The sequence below is a fragment of the Stomoxys calcitrans genome, chromosome 2 (genome assembly GCF_963082655.1).
Source record: "Stomoxys calcitrans chromosome 2, idStoCalc2.1, whole genome shotgun sequence".
Classification (NCBI taxonomy): domain Eukaryota; kingdom Metazoa; phylum Arthropoda; class Insecta; order Diptera; family Muscidae; genus Stomoxys; species Stomoxys calcitrans.
The window spans coordinates 92,841,863-92,862,253 of NC_081553.1; the positions used below are offsets into that span (position 1 = coordinate 92,841,863).

Genomic DNA, 20,391 nt, shown 5'->3' on the forward strand with positions numbered 1-20,391 from the left:
AAATTTTCCATAGAGTGGGCAATGATATGATGCACAATGGTAGTAGGTACAGCACATAAAACCCTACGAAAACATACTGAAAATCTGGAATACCTGTAATGGTTCGATTCCGAACCCTCATAACTTTTGACTGAAGAATCGGATTTTAAAACATGTTACAGCACATTTGTTGTAAATTTAGAAATCGGTTTACAAACGGCTTAGCAAATCATAAAATACGAGATCAGTCTACAAGATTTTTAGAGGAAGATTTTCCGGAGGAATTTTTCACCTGAGCTTAGCTATTAGCAAATATAATTAGGGGGAGAACCTTACACATTTTATACATGTATTATACTATTGCAATAAAAATGTGTGCGAAAAAATTGCCCTTATTTTGCACTAGTTGTCGCTCACATAATAATTTTATTATAAATCTACCTGGGTGGAATTTTTAAGTCCTTAGAAGCCTCAATCATTAACGGATTTAGTTTTTCCGAATTTCAAGAATGAACTGAGCTTCTTATTGTAAATTTTTTAGCAGAATCCATGGGGTTTGGTACTCAAAATTCGACTGAGCAAGTTCTTTTCACATTTTGTAGGTTATAATTATAATTTAACTATTGAATCGAATTTTTATCTCGAGATTACCTCTATTGCCGATTGCATTCTTTATCAGTCTCATATTTTTATTCGTAATTCGCAATTCGTAAGCGACATATAGCATTATTGTGCAGACCTCCAGTCAGTCTTTCTTTTGGTGTAGCAACCGGTTGGGTATGCATTATTGAGCTGTTTGTTAAGGAGGATATATTAAAATTTTATAAGTTTTGTTATGTTATATAACAACACACAAAGTAGCTGTAACAACTCCTGTGACCTGTTTTTGAATTAAAAACAAACTGAAATTGATTAGGAGGCGCTAGAAACGAATATCTACATGAACAAATTGTTTGTCTTTATTGTGCCAAAGCAAATAAAATCTAGGCGCTTTTATATTCCATATTAAATTATAATCCATCCGTCTTTGAAATGTGTGTCAGTAGTCATTAGTAAATAGTATAGAGTATCTACTTATGGTAAACTTGTAATGATATGACAGAAAAGTGTAAGCTACGAAATTTGGTTACACCACTTACTTATCTATGAGTTGTATAATAATCTACTACAACTACTATACTCCAAAGAAGCGATAGACAAATACACATACACTATTGCCGGTTATTGTAATCACACATTAGAACATAAGCCCATGTACTTTATAGCAAATTACATATAAATCTGTTAGTGTTTCTATCACTGCTTTAAGGTAACATATATTGCTTGCGCATTTGATTTTTTTCAAAACTTTAGGTCATGAATTAGGGCAACTGTTGTTGCATTAAAAACCCCTCTTAACAGGCCTACTGATTATCTTAACAAACTCCATCCAACTTAATATGAGCTGCATTTCACGCGGTTATCTGTTGAGGTGAGAATAATGTTTGCGTTTTCGAATTAAACATATTTGGCCATTATGTCTAATTACTCACGCTTTAGATGGTTTAATTGATGCTGTCATTTCAAAACAAAAAACCTCAAAGAGGAAATCAACTAAAATACAATTTATATTCCCAACAAAAACATACACGAAACGATCTACAATTTTCAGCTCGTGTCGTACTATGGCCTTTATGTTGTTGGCATTTCAAAACAAAAAATGAATGGGGTACTTAGAAATTTACCATAGAAACCCCTCAATCATTTTCAGGAATTTTATGTCATTCTTGCGGTTTTCCCCTAAAGGGGAGCTTATAAGCTGAAGGTCATTTGGATAAGGTAAATAAATAAATCATTATTGCTTTTAAGTGTTATTTATGCCAACAATTCTGAATTCCATTACCAGGCAATTTGCAAAGTTTTTTCTTTTAGTTGGTCTTCAAGACTACCTCGAATCATCCATCTTTTTCCATTGTAGATGAATGAATGGTGCGAATAAAGAAAAATTTATAACATCATCACGTTTTAATAACATTAATTGTTAATGATTTGTTTATAGTAACAATATCATGGTATCATTATGGGCAAATTTGTCATGATGTGGCGAAAGGAAATGGTAGCGCAATGTTGAACTCAAACAGCGCACAAAGCAAAACAAATTAAAATCGAATAAAATGATCAGCAGATGGCGATGATGATGATGTTCTTCAGGTGGAAAGAAATCGACAAAGCACAGTGGGACTAAATAAAAAATCTTTCAAGTAATAAAAATCCTAATACTTAAGTATCAGGCAGTGCAGGGGCGAGAAACCTAACACAGCCTAACAAACAGGGACCCGACTACGAACCCATCACCGGCTTCAAGATTCAGAAGACTAATGTAGGTAAATATCCTAATATTGAAACATTAGGCAGCGCAGCGACAGGAATCTCAATGCAGCCTTACGAACAGGGAGACGATGATGGTACCATCACCTACTCCCAAGAAGCCAATTTACTTAAGATTTGGAAGACTAAGATAGACAATTATCCTAGTATTGAAACATCAGGCAATACAGGAAATGGAAACTCAATACAGCCTAACGAACAGAGACCCAACGATGGAACCATTACCGACTTTATAAAGATTCGGAAGACTAGGAAAAGCAAAGAACCCAATACGATAACATCAGGCAGTGCAGTAAGAGAAAAGTCAATGCAGTCTAAAAAACATGGAGCAGACGATGAGATCATCACCTACTCCCAAGATGCCCATTTAGTGGAGGACCAATGACTGAGGTCATCCAGATAACCCTCCACCGGAGCGAGACAGCTACTCACGATCTGGTGAAGAAAATCAGCAAGCGCAAGATTCATATTGCCTTAATTTAGGAGCCATGGACGACGCGGAACAAAGTTTCTGGACTGAACCATACAACTACCAATTATTCTATGCTAACAGTGGTACTCGGCCGAGGATCTGCGTTATTTGTCGTACAAATTCAAACTATGCATTTTCCCCAGAGTTGTCAATGTCAGATATAACAGTGATGAGACAGGGAGACGGTGGAGCATACCTGCCAACACTTTATTTGCCTTTTGACTCTTCGACACCGCCACCTACGTCGAAGCTGCAACGGTTGGTGAGGAAAGCAAAACAGACAGGAAATGAGGTACTAATAGGATGCGATGCGAACTCTCATCACATTTCGTGGGGTAGTAGCAACATTAAAAGGCGGGGCCAAGACTTGGCAGAATTCTTGAATACTAACGACCTAATAACACTTAATATTGGTAACACTGCTACCTTTATTAACAGGATTAGGGAGGAGGTTTTAGTGTGACAATATGTTCGGAATATCTAATCGATGAGGTTCAGAATTGGAGGGTCTCCATCGTTACATTAGGCTTAGAATAACACGGCCAGGGCCGAATCCGATAAGCTTCCATATTAAGTTGAAGACCAACTGGCCACAATTCGGAAGACTATACTAAGAAGAAGACTTGGGCAAGATAATTCTTGGAAAAGAAAGGAAATCAGCCGAAGAAAAGCCCTGGATAACCAGGGAGATTCACAACATTGGAAAAGAGATCCGAAGACTTTTAAACGTCGTAAAAACGGAAGTATATTGGGATGTGTATTACACATGGCTCAAGAAGTACAATGCGATTACCAGAGCGGCAAAACGTGCCTCCTGGAAGCTATTCTGTGACCTGGTCGACAGCGTTAATGATGCCGCCAAGATGAAAAAGTTTATCTCAAAAACCCATTTTCAAAATGAAACGTTAGTAGACGACATGGGAATGGGAGCAGAAACATCGGGGGACATATTATAGGCTTTTGAAATACGGAATTTATGGAGAAGGAATCCTTGAGGATCTTCAAGCTATTTAAGTCACCCGGACCTGATGGAATATTTCCGGTGTTACTACAAAAGAGGCCGCCTGATCACGCAACTATTTTCACAGCGTGCCTAGGGCTTGCATACACTCCGAAGGACTGGCTGGAGGTAAGGATGGTGTTTATACCCAAGCCCGGCAAGGCAAATTATGCTACACCAAAGGCCTATAAGTCTTTCGTCCTTTCTACTCAAAACCATGGAACGCTTTGTAGATACATGATAAAGAGTAGGACATTCAGCGAACTTCTCAAATACAAACAGCATGCCTGTGTCAAGGGAAGATCGGTGGAGACTGCCCGGCACGAGGTTGTGCATAAAATAGAAGAATCCTTCGATGCCAAGACCTACACATTGGCGGTTTGCATTGACATCGAGCAGGCGTTTAATAAGTTGCGGACCGACACATTAATCCAATCCTAAGACCAGTACCAGGAGGACCGGGTCCCTAGAGACTGTATAAACTATATGCTAACAATGTACCATGACATAAATATATTTGGGTGACCACCAAAAATAACCTATTACGGATGCTGACTGAGGAGGGATTTTAACCCGTCGCTATGCAGACGATGTTATAATACTTCTTAGGGGTAAGGATCTGAACCAGCTACGCAGACTGGGCTAAACCCAAGGGTCTCAATTTTAACCCAGAGAAGACAGAAATGTGCCTTATCACGAGGAAGACGAAGGTGGGCCATTTCGACGTGCCCTGAAAAAAAATTTCATCGGTGGTTATCTCCTTACAAATGCTGGCTACATTTGTGAGGTATCCTGCCCTGTTACAACTACTCTACTATGTGGTGTCGCTATGCGGCACTCCGTTCGGACTCAGCATTAAAAAGGATGTCCCTTATCATTGAGCTTAAACTTTAATCTGACTGCACTCATTGATATGAGGGAAGTGTCCCCTATTCCTTAGTGGAATTTTCATGGGAAATTTTGTAGTTTAGTAAAATGTATTTACAAATTTAACTCCTTCCATTGTACTACCATTCACTGTAGGCAATCATAACCTGTAAGAACTCGTCATGAATGACTCTGAATATGATGAACCAATAGACGAATCAGTTTATTTATTTTATTTTATTTAAGCCACAAAATGTTCTCATCATGTTTGTTTTTTTTTTTTTTAGAAAAAATCATTAAAATTCTGTCATGAGAAAATTGTTTTCGTTTTTTGTTTGTGTTTTTCGTTCTTTTGTTTTACTCTTCATACTTAATTTAACTACTTCAGTTGATGAGACCTTGATGTGGATATCACAACGATGGAACTTGTCTTTACGGTACAGGTGAATGCTTGGCTCAAGCAGTGGATCTCTGTGGCATTTTGTATACTTAGTTTGAACTTATTGATGTAGTCACTCACTCGCACTCCACCATTGGAAGTAATGGTAAATAAACGAATGTAGCATGTGTTATGATTCTTTAATTTTTATTTATAAAAAATATGTTATTGTTTGGAATCTAGTTCAATTGCTTTTTTATATATAAAACTGCTTTTTTAGGTTTGAGAAAACTGGTTGTTATAAACTTCTGTGATTTTTTTTTTTTGCAGATTCTATTGTATATTAATTATTGATGGCGTGCACTTGGCTATTAGATGGTTTATCTTGGTCAAGGTTTTCTAAATGAAAGTTTTTATTTGCAAGTTTTTCAATTAACTTTGATTGAGAGGCTAACAAATAAGGAAAGAACCATAAGGTAAGCATGTTTTTTTATCTTTAATAATTTAATTCATATCTTCGCTTTGATAATACTTAAAAATAATTAACATTTTAATTCAATTTTCTCAGTAATTTAACAAAAATATTTGCAACATATAATCTTTATGATAAAATTATAAATAAATTTAAATAATATAATAATTTTCTATACGCGACACTTCTACTGTGGTACAGGGTATTATAACTTCTTAGCTTCCCAAAAAACTTGCTGAATTTTCAGCAGCTTTGTAAATAAGTTCAAGCCACACAGCGCACTTATTTGACTGGTGAAATTATAAGACAATGTCCCACTTGAATGCGCTTCCACTTTGTATCCAATTCAGCGCATGGAGAAGCGCAAAACAGAGAATAGGAATTCATTAACACTCCCATGTTCCTTTAAAATCGTTATATGTTCTGTCGTTCGTTAAAAATCGTGCCAAACACACAAAATGAATGCTTCCATACAGGAGTGCAACTATGTATGCGGATAAAAAAGCACCCACTTACGCTAGAGCACCGAAAATGCGCTAGTTTCAGCACTACATTTTCTTGCATGCGAATAATCCATTGTGTTAGAATTATTATATAAACAATTGTTTAAAATAGCGCTGAATTCAGCGCACGAAACAGTTGCATTTCATGGAAGAGCTTACAGTATGCACACAGAATTGTAAGTGCTTCTAATTTTTTTGAAAATTTTTTGCTGGGATAGTGCATTTGTTTGTAACACCCAAAAGGAAGAGAGCTAGTTCCATTGATAATCATACCGATCTTGTGTAAAAAGCACAAGTCGAAAATTTCATCGGATTATCTTCAAAATTGGCACAGGCATTTCTGTAGCCAAGAGACGAAGTCTATTGAAACTGGAAGGTAATCGGTTCAAATTTGGATATTACTCGCATATACAGTGGCACCGAAAAGTCTACATACCCCACTCAAAATGGGCGTTCTATAAAACGAAATTTATATACGTAAAAGTGTTTCCATAAAATATCGAATGTTGCTAAAATTGTTCTCCATGGTCAGCACTGTTATCATTAGCAAAAATGTGTGGAGTTATATCATATACCCATTACGTGATCCTCAGTTTATGAAGCACTAATTTACAAAAAGGTATGTGGATTTTTCTGTGTCACTGTATATATGTTCGTACGAATTGGACTAATATTGTAATAATGTGCTCATTTGCTTACCGATTTTCCCCCAATAAGGCACTTACAATTTCTTCTGACTCACGGCGTTGGTGTTGAATTTCATAGAAATCGGCCCATATTTGGATACAGCAACCACATATATGTATCACCTGATTTTCATTTCTAGAACCACTGCAAGCGCATTTATTGACCAATTTTCCCAAAATTTTGCACAACGCTTTCCTCTACAAATTGTAAAGTAGCCCATTAACATTCAATTATGGAACAGGGACAAACTTTTTACATATCAATGAGTGCCGTTCGATTCAATTTAAAGCTCAATGAGGGGCCTCCTTTTTAAAGCGGAGTCCGAATGGAATGCCGTAGTGCGACACCTCTTTGGGGAGAAGTTTTTAAATGCCATAGTACCTCTCAAATGTCGCCAACATTAGGAGGAGATACTTCTAGAGCCAAGTACATTTATCCACCAATCTTGCCAAAATTTTGCACATCGATTTTGTCGACAACTACCACAATATCTTAAAAAAATATTCTTGGTCTTCTTTTCCTTGTCTTCCGTCGGGGCATGGGCACAAACAAGGCTGATGTTTATGAATTTGGCTTTTATGTGGATTGTGGCTAGCCTCTCATCTACCCGAGTAAAGCTGCAGACAAAATGTGGATTGTGGCTAGCCTCTCATCTACCCGAGTAAAGCTGCAGACAAGGTGTTTCAGTCTCCGACTAACAACAAATCCACAGCCAAATTCATGCCTCATGTTATGGCAGCTATAGTATAGTTCGTCACCGTTTGGTGTTGTAGTGACGCCATTCCCAGTCCATCGCATTTCCTGTAAGGCGGTAATATTTGCCTTGTACTTCTCTAATACATCCGCCAGCGCGTATACTGCAACTTTTCTATAGAGAGTGCGGACTTTCCAGGTGCAGATCCGCAAATTATGGTCTTTTTTTCGTTTGCGTGGATCGTCAACGTTGGGGGGTCCGTTTTTACTATTCCTTTTTTTCTCATAGTAGTTCTCACAGTTTTCCGGGGGCGGGTAAATGGCGTGGCGCCCAAACCGCATGGGCTTTGTGGGATTGCACATGTTTCGTTGTGGCGAGCCGCTTGCTCCAAAATCCGACGCTCGCCTCCAGCCGCCCCTAACCTGATGTTGGCCATTGGTTATTTGAAGGCTCCAATAACTCGCCTTGTTATCTCGAGTTGCATTGGCACTCAGAATTTAATTAAGAGCCAGTGCCACTTGACTCCTCACTGAGACTCTCCTCTCGAAAATCGTCGACTACACGCAGGCGCGTTTTCAGCTACTTCGTATAAAAACGAAGCTTTCCACCATCTGTAACCTGTGGACGCTCCCGGTAGTTTTCAGCTAAGCTTCCCGTGGTAGCGATGGACATCACACAAGTCGGAGCTCAAAGTTCCAGCCTGTATGGTGCTCAAGTAATTCCGTGTCATCCGTCCTGTATAAAATATAATAAAAAATAAATAAAAATAATAAAAAAAAACTATGCTTAAAACATTACCCTTCTCTTGATTCATATCGTTACCCCCCCGCTGAATATAATTCAAAGAATTATTTATTGATAGTTTGGTTTTTTAAACTGGAATTCACACTTTTTACTTTAAATGCATTCGTGTTAAAAACGCACAATATTTTTTTTAATTCTACTTTAACGCTGCCTTAGAGAAGAATAATTCCTCCTCAAATTATTTCTCTTAAATATCAGGTTCATTGAAAATGGAAAACTTTACTAAAGCTTTGTGAATGGCTTGCAACTGTGATGCAGGTGTGCTAATAGCATAAATCAATTGAACGCCAACATTAGTATGGAAAATAAGTCAATTACGTACAATAAAAGAAAAATGAGTACTCTCGACTTGGGTTTGTATAGTCCAACAAATACATAGTTGCAGTGATTCATGCCATAGCTCCATATACAGAATATTAAAGCTGTGTCACATGTGTTCAAGTATCTCACGATTTTTTCCCAAGAGGTCAAATATTTATTACTTTATTAAAAAGCCATTGAAATTTTGTTTTCCTTAATCATCAGGCGGTACCACTAGCAAATTTTCCTAAGAAATGAAATTTTGATAAAATTTCATAAAGAAATTACATTTTGACAAAATCGTATTCATTGTATTTTCGTTGCTCTGTTTTTTTCATAGTTCTTATTGAAAATTTTACGAAATCTCCTATAGAAATGATATTTTGACAAAATTCCTATAGAAAATGCAATTTGAGATATGAGTTCAATATCGCCCTCCTATGTTAGGTTAGTTTAGGTTAGATTGAAAAGAGGGTGCATATATTAATCCGACCCATTATCGACATACACCGAAGCCAGTAATTGGCTTGTTGTGCGCTCTAAAAACTATAAAGTAACCTCTAAAAAGAAAATTTTAAGTTAGGAATTCCGTGCTACTTACAAAATCCTTAATTGTTTTCAATGCCACTCCCCTAAGTTGGTTCATGTCTGATATTGTGTCTCCATCTAAGTACCGGTATCTATTGGACGCGAAAGCCGGGCAGTGACAAAGGAAATGCTCCAACGTCTCATCATCTTCCCTGCATGCCCTACACATGATATCACTTGCCGCGTCGATTTTACATAAGGGAGCTCGTAGTCCTATGTGTCCCCTTATGATACCAATAGCTATACTGACCTCCTTCTTGCTTCCTTTCAGTAATAGCCTCGTCTTCTCACGATCTGGATTCCCTCAATAGGATTTTCGCCGTCCTACCGACCGTTTCGCTGTTCCACAATGTTGCATGCTCATTCGTCGCCCACAACCTTAACTCGGACTGCGTCGACCCGAAAGGCTTCGGGTTAACCAAGTTTATTGACGGCAGTCCTCTGGCCTTCACCGCCAAATCGTCTGCCCTTTCATTTCACCTTACTCCCTTATGGCCCGGCACCCAAATGATGCGGATTTTCCCATCCTCAGAGAAGGCGTTAATCTCCTTCTTACACTGCAAGACTGTTCGTGACCTTACCGTCCTGGTTGTTATTGCCCTTATGGCAGTTTTACTGTCGGTAAAGATGTTCAGACTCGAAGTCCTCGCGTTAGCACCACACCACTTCACGCATTCCGTGATCGCCCGGATCTCCGCCTGCAGAACCGTATTATGGTCGGGCAGTCTAAAACAGATGTCAGTCCCTGGGTTTTCAATGTAAACCCCCAGGCCGACTCTGTCCTCTAGCTTTGATCCATCCGTGTAACATGATCTTCCAGATGGCAATGCTAGGGTTCCGTCAATCCAAGACTGTGCCAATGGCAAAAGTGCGTTGCACTCGACTTCAAGGTTCATCTCAGGTATCCGATCGGAAACCTCTCCACTTTCTTCTAGGTTTCCTATCGTCGCCTCGGTTATACCGCGATGGTGTGAGCTGCTCCCTTCCTCAATCCATTCTCCCATCGCCTTAAGTCTCATAGCCGTAGTGGCTGCCTCACACTTAATCTGTATGTCAATGGGTCGGATATGTAGAATAGTCTCCAGGGCCCTAGTGGTCGTGGTCCTCATCGCTCCGCCTATGCCAAGACAACATGTTCTCTGAACTTGTTGTATGGTCCTTATGTTGCACTTTTTTCCATAGCAGAAAAAAAAGTACAACATAAGGCCCATACAACAAGTTCAGAGAACATGTTGTCTTGGCATAGGCGGAGCGACGAGGATCACGCCCACTAGGCGCTGGAGACTATTCTAGATATCCGACCCATTGACATGCAGATTAAGTGTGAGGCAGCCACTACGGCTATGAGATTTAAGGCGATGGGAGAATCGCCCTCCTACAAATCCGGCGATTATGCTTCACATAAGTCCATCATTCGGTATAGCGAAATCTCATTATTCATTCTATTTAAATAATAATAACTCAAGCGTTTATTAATTCTATTGATCAACAACTCTTTTACAAATTAACTTTTTCCCAAGTGCTTAGAAATAAAAGACGAAAAAAACAGACAACACATTCCCACATAGAAAAATAAAATTAACCATCGATGAGTTTGTGGTTTTCAATTTTTGGGTTTTCATTGTCTGCTAAATGTCAGTTGCTTTTGCATTTGAACTGATCAGCATCCAGCTGAGACCCCATACACAATGCCCAAAGCAAACGAGTATTTTACAATAAAGACAACCAAACAACAATAACAGCAAAAATCACATACACAGATCTGTACTGGTTGGTATTCATATCACACCACATGGATGTAATTTATAATTGATTTTAACTTAAACCCTATGCAATAACATTGTTACAAACGAACAAACATGACGTTTTAGGTGTTTTTCTAAGGCTAATCTGTTTTCGGATTGGAAATGTAAAACCAACCAAAACCAATATAGGTATTTACACAACATTTAAACCTTGACATATGATTGAAGTTCACCCTAGAAAAAGAAGCCGAAGAATCTTTGTATGTAAGTAAGTTGCCTATTGAATTGAACTATTATTGTTGTTGTTTTTATTTCATTACAATTACGGAAACAAAATGCGTCTCTTTTTAAGTGCCAAACAGCAACAACTCTCAATTAGGCAAAGACATTATTTTGAAGTACTACATAATAGCTTAATTGGTTTGGGATCAATTGTCTATTTGGCGTTAATGAGTTTTTTTACAAGAATTGTGTGTGAAGGGTTTTTGTGTGCGAGCGCAACAATTGTTTGGTGCTTGAATGAGATGAAATGAAAACAAAAGACTTAGGAAACGAACTTGAAATGTTGTATATTTCATAATAACCAAAGCTTTGTGTAAGAATCATTTGTTTCCTAATTATTTTGAAAGAAGCGAGCATTATGTACTAGAAAGGAGAAGCATAGATTGGTGACCAATAGTAGCTTCACCAAATTTGACCTAGAAATTGTTTTTTTGTTTGTTGCAAAACCGCTAGAAGTCATAGATTTTACATTTAAACATTTTTGGTTATTATTAATTTGACAAAAAAAAAACGATATTGATGGAGAACAAGTTACGCCTGTAAGTTTCAAGACTCACCAGACATGGAGGCTCCAAAGGTCGAAAGTAGATAAGTAATAATTATAACGAAGCAGGTTATATATACTATCGCGGGATTATCGAGGCGGCTGTAGGATGGTGGTGACTTTGGGATGTTGGAAACCAAACAACGGTTCTTATTGGTTTTGGTTTGGCAAAATCCAGGCTTATATTCTTCCTTTATCGCAAATGTGCCCACAAACCTCCCCGCGGTAGCTGCCTTTAACATCCCTTAAAGATAGTCAGCTTAAATCTGCCACGAGTTCACCTGTAGAACGGTAACAAGAAAAAGCGTGCCAAGTTCGCCGGGCCGAATCTTGGGAGCTTAACACCATGGATTCTGCAAAAAAATTTATACAAAATAAATTTATTTGAAGGGCATAATTTTATTCTACATACCAAACTTCTGTTAAAACAACAGAAATTAAAGTTTCTAGAAACCGAACAAGGATGATCGAGAGACCGCTTTACATGGGAGCTATATAGACTGATTTGGACCGTATTTGGCACAGTTGTTGGAAGTCGTAACAGAACACCACATGCAAAATTTCAGCCAAATCGGACAAAAATTGCGGCTTGTAAGGACTTAAGAAGTAAAATCGGGAAATTAGTTTATATGAGAGCTATATCAGGTTATAGACCGATTTGGACTGTACTAGGCTCAGATATTGGAAATAATATCACAATACTAAATGCACAAATTCACTCTCTAATCACTATGTGCAAATTTTCATCCAAATCGGACGAAAATTGCGGCTTGTAAGGACTCAAGAATTCAAATCAGGAGATCGGTTTATATGAGAGCTATATCAGGTAATAAACCGATTTGGACCGTACTAAACACAGTTGTTGAAAGTCATATCACAATACTAAATGCAAAATTTCAGCCAAGTCGGACAAAAATTGCTACTTGTAAGGGCTCAAAAATAAAATCGGGAGATCGGTTTATATGGGAGCTATATTAGTGGTGAGGCCCCTTGACACCAAGGAATAAATTTTTATGTCAGATTTGTGCTCTACTTTTAAATACCATTCATTTGATATCCTGTTGGGGCGTTTTTTGGGCATGGGGTATCACCCGAACGCTTTGGGCGAAATTTTTATACCAAGTTAGTACTCTACTCTTAAATATCTTTCTTTTGATACCCATATTGTCCCAATCGGTAAGCATGTTTTCTGGGTAGGTTTTGGGATGGGACGTCCCCTCAGGTTATTTGACCCAACAATATAATATCAATTTTGTGTTTTAGGGGTACCATAAGGTGACATACAAAATTTCTCTTAAATCGGTAGACGCATCTATGAGAATTGGGGTATGGGGGAGGGTGGATTTAGCTAAAAATGTATATAAAATTAATTTAATTTTATTCATCATACCAAACTTCTGCCAAACCAGTAACAATTGAAGCTTCTAGGAACAAGGATGATCGGGAGACCGGTTTATATGAGATCTATATCAGTATATCAGTTTGGAAAACAAGAAGAGAGACTGACATAGAAATGGACATAACCAAATCGCATCAAAAAGTGATTCTGAGTTGATCGGGATGCTTGTTAATGGGCCCATCTCTCTCCCTGTACGACAGTAGTGCTGTAGAGTATAAAGCTGTTTTAAAACTTGAACCCATTTTTTGAATAACCTCAGCTTTCGAACACTTTGATAGTCCGTGCTCAGAAACTTAGTACGAAACAATTTTTAATATTTTAAACTTAAATCGATCTCGACCAAATGATCCATTTGCAATGGCCAACGATGTACATCAATAAGAAGTATCTATGAAAAATTTCATGCGGATAGGCTCATTCATTGGACGAACATGGGTTGACTCTCTTAACCCATTAACGACGAATGGGAAGAAAAAATACCCAAGAACAGAATTATCTTAGAAAATTTCTAGCTCGAGTTAGGAAAAAGGTACTCTAATGAAATTTGGATTGACATAAAGTGGAGGAAAGAGACAAGTTTAAACATATCCCGTCTTATAACCATTTGATGGTTTCTATATAAAAAAAAACAAATTAATGGCGATAATCCTACTACTTTTGACTTCAGGTCCGGTTTTATGTCAAAGTCATTAAAATCCACTTTTCTTCGCCAAATGGTCATAAAATATGAAGAAAATTATTTTTTTTTGTAATATAAGCATATTGGCAAAGGAAATAAATAAAATATTTATTAATTTAAATTTTTTTTAACAATTTAAAAAAAAAATAGTCGACTTCGGAGTCGAAGTCGAGCAATCTTCCTGAAGTCGTAGTGGAAGTCGTGTCAAAATTGCTCGACTCCGCAGCCTTCAGAATGACCCCAAACAACACTAGCAATAAAGCTTTTAAATCCCCGGAAATGTTGTAGAAATTTTAGATTATCCCCAAAATTTAAATGTTTCATATATTTTCGTTGGGCCAATTTCCCATTTATTTGAGGGAAAAGCATTTGATCCATATTAGGACAAAAATTAATTATACAGTTTAACCCCAAAAGTGTGGAAAACTCTATAATCTAAACCAATCAATACTGATTGGGACGAGTTTTAAGAGAGTCTGTAGATTGACTAAGGAAGTATTTCAAATTTTATCAAAATTTTATGCAAAATAAACCTTCTGTGCCTTGTCTCCTGCTGTAAATCATATATTTTAATGTTATACCCTCTACCATAGGATGGGGATATACTATTCCTATCCTATTCGCCATTCCGTTTGTAACATCCCGAAATATTTAACAATTGCTATCCGATTTGGCTGAAATTTTGCACAAGATGCTTTGTTATGACTCCCAACAACTGTGTCAAGTATGGTTCAAATCGTTTCATCTCTTGATATAGCTCCCATATGAACCGACCTCTGCCTTATACTCCTTGAGCCTCTAAAATGCGCAATTATCATACGATTTGGGTAAATTTTTCCAGATGATGTTTAATTATGACTCCCAACGGTCGTGTATGGTCTAAATTGCTCCATCACCTCACATAACTCTCACATAACCCACTCTTCAAATTTGACTTCTTAGGCCTTCATAAAATTACCAAAAATTATTCAAATAACTTGTCAAGATCCGATCAATGGTGGAGGAATATAAGATTCGGCCAGCCCAAACTTAATGCGCTTTTACTTGCTACATTTTAATGCAGGCATTTTTTTTTTTTTTTTGTTTCATAAAAAGGATAAACCCAACTAACAGTTGACTTGAATATTTCCTGGCAAAACCTTTTCATACCTATTCCCATCCTCACACAATAACATAAGTAGTGACTGCTCGTTAGTAACGAGTTTCATTTTCCTTTCATTTAATTGAAATACTATTCCCAGCATAGATAGAAATCGTGCATTTTACATTTAAGGTTTTAACTTTTGTATGTAAATTTGGTAACATCTTCAAAATATCTAAAGTCACCACTGCAAAAGACTGCAACGTCAATCGAAAATGCTTAGGAAAAAAAAACCAACCCAACAGAAAATGTAAGCCCAACCAACGAGTCAGCAACTCAAGCATCATCATGACTTTTTGACACCAACCAGCCAACCGATTCAAGTAAAAAAATGGATGAACAAAATTTACATGACATGTTTTATACTTTTGGCCTTAACCAAGATCGTGGCTGTATTCTTTGAAAAAATCTCCCGCCACCCCCCCCAAAACCACACAGAGGAAGGAATCAAAGGTAACGACTTCAGGGCAAAAGATTCAAATTGGGTACGGTATACGTCAAAGCCTTTGCCTCAACCAAAAAAAAAGGTACCAATGCATCCACTTTGTCAAACAAGACCCAGGGAAAGGGGACCAAGGCAAAAAAAAAATAAAGTTATTGAAAGATTTATTTGCAGCGCGTTAAAATAATAATTGGCAAATTTGTATTATTGTCAAAAAGATTTTCTGCTGGTTTTTCTTTGGGTCTTTTCCATGGCTGTTTTGTTTTTTTTTTTTTTTGTTATATACCCCCTCCAACAAAATGTGGAAATCAAATATTTTTGTGGCAGCACCAAAGGGGCCATAAACGCCAAGGTTAATTGGCAAATGTTTTTGCATGAATTTAAATGCCCATTTAGGTTTATGGGATTTTTTTTTTTTTTCAAAATAAAATATTTTTATTTTTTTTTTCTTCGCATTCTACCATTTGAATTGATTTCTTTTGTGTGCATCATAGCATAGCCTCCCCCAATTTATTCGTATGTAGGTTTTTTGAGGGTACTTAAATTGAGTCTTTAAAATCTCCACACAACTCATGTGAGTGATGATAGTTAAACCAAGACCAAATGAAGTTATTACTTTGTTCATATACTACTCGCATGAAGTAATTGTTATTTAAGGTTCACAGTAGGGTGGTATGAAGCAGTGAGGGAGTGAAATTTCGTTTAAGAAAATACTAACGAATTTTGATTTTGGTTAAGAGACCAGGTGGCTGAGTTGATAGCAGGGTTCGATTCCCATCATCTCTGTCGATAGCACGCTAAGGCGCATGAAATTTTGCACAAATACTTTCTATTAGTGTAGATTTGCTGCGACTGGAAATGGACCATATCGGTCAAAATTTTGATATAGGTGCCATTTAAACCGATTTCGAATCTTGAGTCTTGAACTCGATTTAGCTGAAAATTTGTATGAGGTATACAATACAAATACAATCTGAATCAGTCTGTAAGTTGACATAGCTCCCATTTAAACCGATCTCCCGATATAACTTCTTGAGCCTCTATTCAATTTTGCAATTTTTATTCGATTTGGCTGACAATGGCTTCTACAAAAGTATCTACCATCCAAACCAAGTAAAGGGTAATTTTTTTGAGGTTAGGATTTTCATGCATTAGTATTTGACAGATCACGTGGGATTTCAGACATGGTGTCAAAGAGAAAGATGCTCAGTATGCTTTGACATTTCATCATGAATAGACTTACTAACGAGCAACGCTTGCAAATCATAGAATTTTATTACCAAAATCAGTGTTCGGTTCGAAATGTGTTCATTCACCGTAACGTTGCGTCCAACAGCATCTTTGAAAAAATACGGTCCAATGATTCCACCAGCGTACAAACCACACCAAACAGTGCATTTTTCGGGATGCATGGGCAGTTCTTGAACGGCTTCTGGTTGCTCTTCACTCCAAATGCGGCAATTTTGCTTATTTACGTAGCCATTCAACCAGAAATGAGCCTCATCGCTGAACAAAATTTGTCAAAATTTGAACACATTTCGAACCGAACACTGATTTTGGTAATAAATTTCAATGATTTGCAAGCGTTGCTCGTTAGTAAGTCTATTCAAGATGAAATGTCAAAGCATACTGAGCATCTTTCTCTTTGACACCATGTCTGAAATCCCACGTGATCTGTCAAATACTAATGCATGAAAATCCTAACCTCAAAAAAATCACCCTTTATGATTCGAAACGATCAATAATCTCATATAGCTCCAATAGAATAGCACTTCATATCCATTATCCTTTATTTGCCAATAAAGAGATACTGGACAAAGAACATGACAAATGCTATCAATGGTGGAGAGTATATATAATTCGGTCTGGCCGAATTAAACACGCTTTTACTTGTTTCTGATGTTCTTGCCTGGATTCGAACCCATTGCCACAGGACGAAATGTTAACCTTTGTGCCCCGGTGGCCTCCAATGGTTAATCTTATTGATATACTAACCTTGATTGCACTCCATTTCAGCTTGTCCACCATCGGATAAAAGCTAACTTCAACCTAGTAGTAACCATGAGTTCCCTAGAGTATGGTTGCCCTGCTAGCCGAGTTATTAGTGTTTTCGGATTACCAGTACGTGAGTCGTGGGTTCGATTCCCACGAAAGGCATGGCCTGTCTCCATTGCGATTTCATAATAGCTACATGTGTGTACTTCAGGCTGTGTTCTTCTCTGGGGAAGACATGGACCAGTACTCCGTGGCCCACAGGTAACGTTCTAACATCTGAAGTGGCCTTTCGCATAGTTATAGTGGGAAAAACTGGGTCAGAACTTTGATTTCTTCGTTTAAAATTCTCAAGGAAGACCTATTTCTATTTTGCTGCTTTTTTATGTTTCTGCGAAAAAAGGCAATTCGCTTAAAAATAAAGGGTGATTTTTTAAGAGCTATGAGAAAGTTAAAAAAACACACATAAAATTCAGAAAAATTCCTGAAATGTTTGAAGATTATTTCATGCAAATGTTGACCGTGACATCGCCTCAAATGGTTCATCCACTTAGTCCAATTTTGGCATACTCTTTCCAACATTTCGGCAGGTATATCACGAATAAATGTTCCAATGCGTCGATTGCACCGGGCTAGTCTGTATAGACATAAGCTTTAACATAGCCCCAAAAAAAATAGTCTAAAGGCGTTAAATCGCACGATCTAGGCGGCCAATTGAGCGGCCACGAACGTGAAATAAAATGTTTACCGAACTCGCCTCTCAAAAAGTCCATTGTTACGCATGCTGTGTGGCAAGAGAGAAGCGGAAATGTCGATTTTGAAATGAAAATCAGCCAGAAGCATTGCAAGAGCTACCAATGCATCCAGAAAGAGTCACAGTGTGGTGTGGTTTATGAGCTGGTGGCATAATTGGACCGTACTTCTTCAAAGATGATGGGAATCGTAACGTAATTGTCAATGGTGAGCGCTACCATGAGATGACATCCAATTTTTGTCCCTAAATGCAAGAGCTTGACTTGCATGACATGTGGTTTCAACAAGTCGGAGCCACACAGCACGCGTAGCAATGGACTTATTGAGAGGCAAGTTCTGTGAACATTTTATTTCACGTTCGCCTCCTTATTTCACGTTGGCCTCCTAGATTGAAGACAATCCCGCTTCAATTGACGCATTGGAAGACAAGATTGAAGCATTTATTCGTGAGATACCGGCCGAAGTGTTGGAAAGAGTATGTCAAAATTGGACCAAGCGGATGGACCATTTGAGGCGCAGTCACGGTCAACATTTGCATGAAATAATCTTCAATATGGACCATACTATCGATTCAAATAAAGGATTCATGTATTTTTCTGATTTTTTGGGTTTTTGTTTTGAAAAACTGCCAGTGCGGGATACACACACAGTAGATGTTCTATAGTTTCTTCTTCCTTGACGTCCTCACAGCTTCTGCAGAATTACTTGCCACCTTGAGTCTATCAGCGTGTTTGCCGATCAGACAGTGAGTGACATATCATGACGAACACAATAACTGAGACGGCTATTTTACCCAGCGACAGCAAAGCAGTAGACCTCTTCAAGTCTAGATTGGACCACATAACTTTTGTAGTGTTCCCAACCTCCACACCCATAGAAAAGTTGATACCAAACGTTCTCATTTCAGTACCATACGGTTGTGATAGTAAAGCAACATCGTATAATACAATAACAATACCGAATGGTATGAATGAAAAATAGAATGATTAGCACCGTTTTGTACTAGCCTTATTGCCGAACTGGTATTTCTTTTAATACCAATCTGTTATTGGTTTTAGCACCATACCGTTATTGGTTTTAGTACCGAACTGTAATATTGTAGAATGTCCCTAGAATTTATACTATTCCCATTTTCACCGCTTCCAAGTATTTGAAGAGGTTTTTACGCTCTTATTATATTAAACAAATTTATTTATATGCTTAACAAATATTTTATAATAACTTTAATATTTTAAGTACAAAGCTCAACAATACTTCTGGCGCGATGACAAGAATACAAATGTGACACCGTCAATTCCTAATAGCCTCATATGTCTGGTATTTAATTGATACCAAACGGTATTAAAAATCTTTTTTCTATCAGTGCACTTTTTGACAGTGTATCATTCGTTGCCCTTTGGGCCTGATCCTGCAAGCTTAGCTTACATGTCGCTAGAGGCATACCCACTGATTCCATTTCCTCTGGAATGTGTAAGGTAGTTCCTGGTCTCGGAAACCCGTCTGCTCTACAATTACCTGGATATCTCTATGGCCTGGCACCCTTAACAGGTAAATTTTTATTATTAACTGTTCAGCCATTTCGTTAAAAGATCGTCGAAGGAGGTTTTGGAATTCAGAAATATGTTCCCCAGAGATTTAATGACTGCCTGTCTGCCTGAGATTTATGCCAATCGTCCTTAAGACATTACATCTTATCCATTCCACCACTTCTAAAATGCAATGATCTCTGCTTGATACACACTACAGTGCTCGGGTAACTTTCTTCAAAGCACACCCCAAGACTCATCTAGTCGTCTATTTCGAAACCATCCGCATAAAAGTCTATGTAACTTCTATTACCAGGGATATTCTATTTAGATCCAATCGGTTCTATCAGAAATAGTGGTGCAATACTTTTTATCAAAAAGCGGCTCAGGCAATGTGCAATATACAAAACCTGGAACATCGGGCATTGGATCAAGGACAACACAGTGTGGCGGCTACGCCGCATGTCAAAAAAGGCTCCCTTAGCCTCACAGCAGTGGTTGCAGCAATCTAAAGTCCAGCCACAATGTGCAGAGGCATAAGGTGCAGCATTAAATTCAATGCATTGCATGGCGTAGTCCCCAGTGCGTCTGTGATAAACAAACAAGCCATCCTTTGGATCTACTACTATAGGCAGTCGATTGTACATAACGGATTGACCCGATGGAATCCTTCATCGGCAAGGTCTGCCACCTCAGTGTACAACACACAGCTTCAACAAGGAGGCCCCACTAAAAGCCTGCGTTCGAATCCTGGCGAGATCATCAGAATAAATCTT

The 20,391-nt window shown here is 37.9% G+C and overlaps 1 long non-coding RNA gene across 1 annotated transcript in view; it reads left to right on the forward strand.

The window, feature by feature from the left end:
* Positions 1 to 1,738: 1,738 nt before the first annotated feature.
* Positions 1,739 to 20,391, forward strand: part of LOC106089183 (uncharacterized) — an 80,288-nt gene continuing 61,635 nt past the window's right edge. Inside the window, exons 1-5 of the long non-coding RNA XR_009397056.1 lie at positions 1,739 to 1,797; positions 1,865 to 1,947; positions 2,018 to 2,342; positions 5,074 to 5,230; positions 5,395 to 5,540. This is a non-coding gene — a long non-coding RNA (uncharacterized LOC106089183). The remainder of the gene's footprint in view (positions 1,798 to 1,864; positions 1,948 to 2,017; positions 2,343 to 5,073; positions 5,231 to 5,394; positions 5,541 to 20,391) is intronic.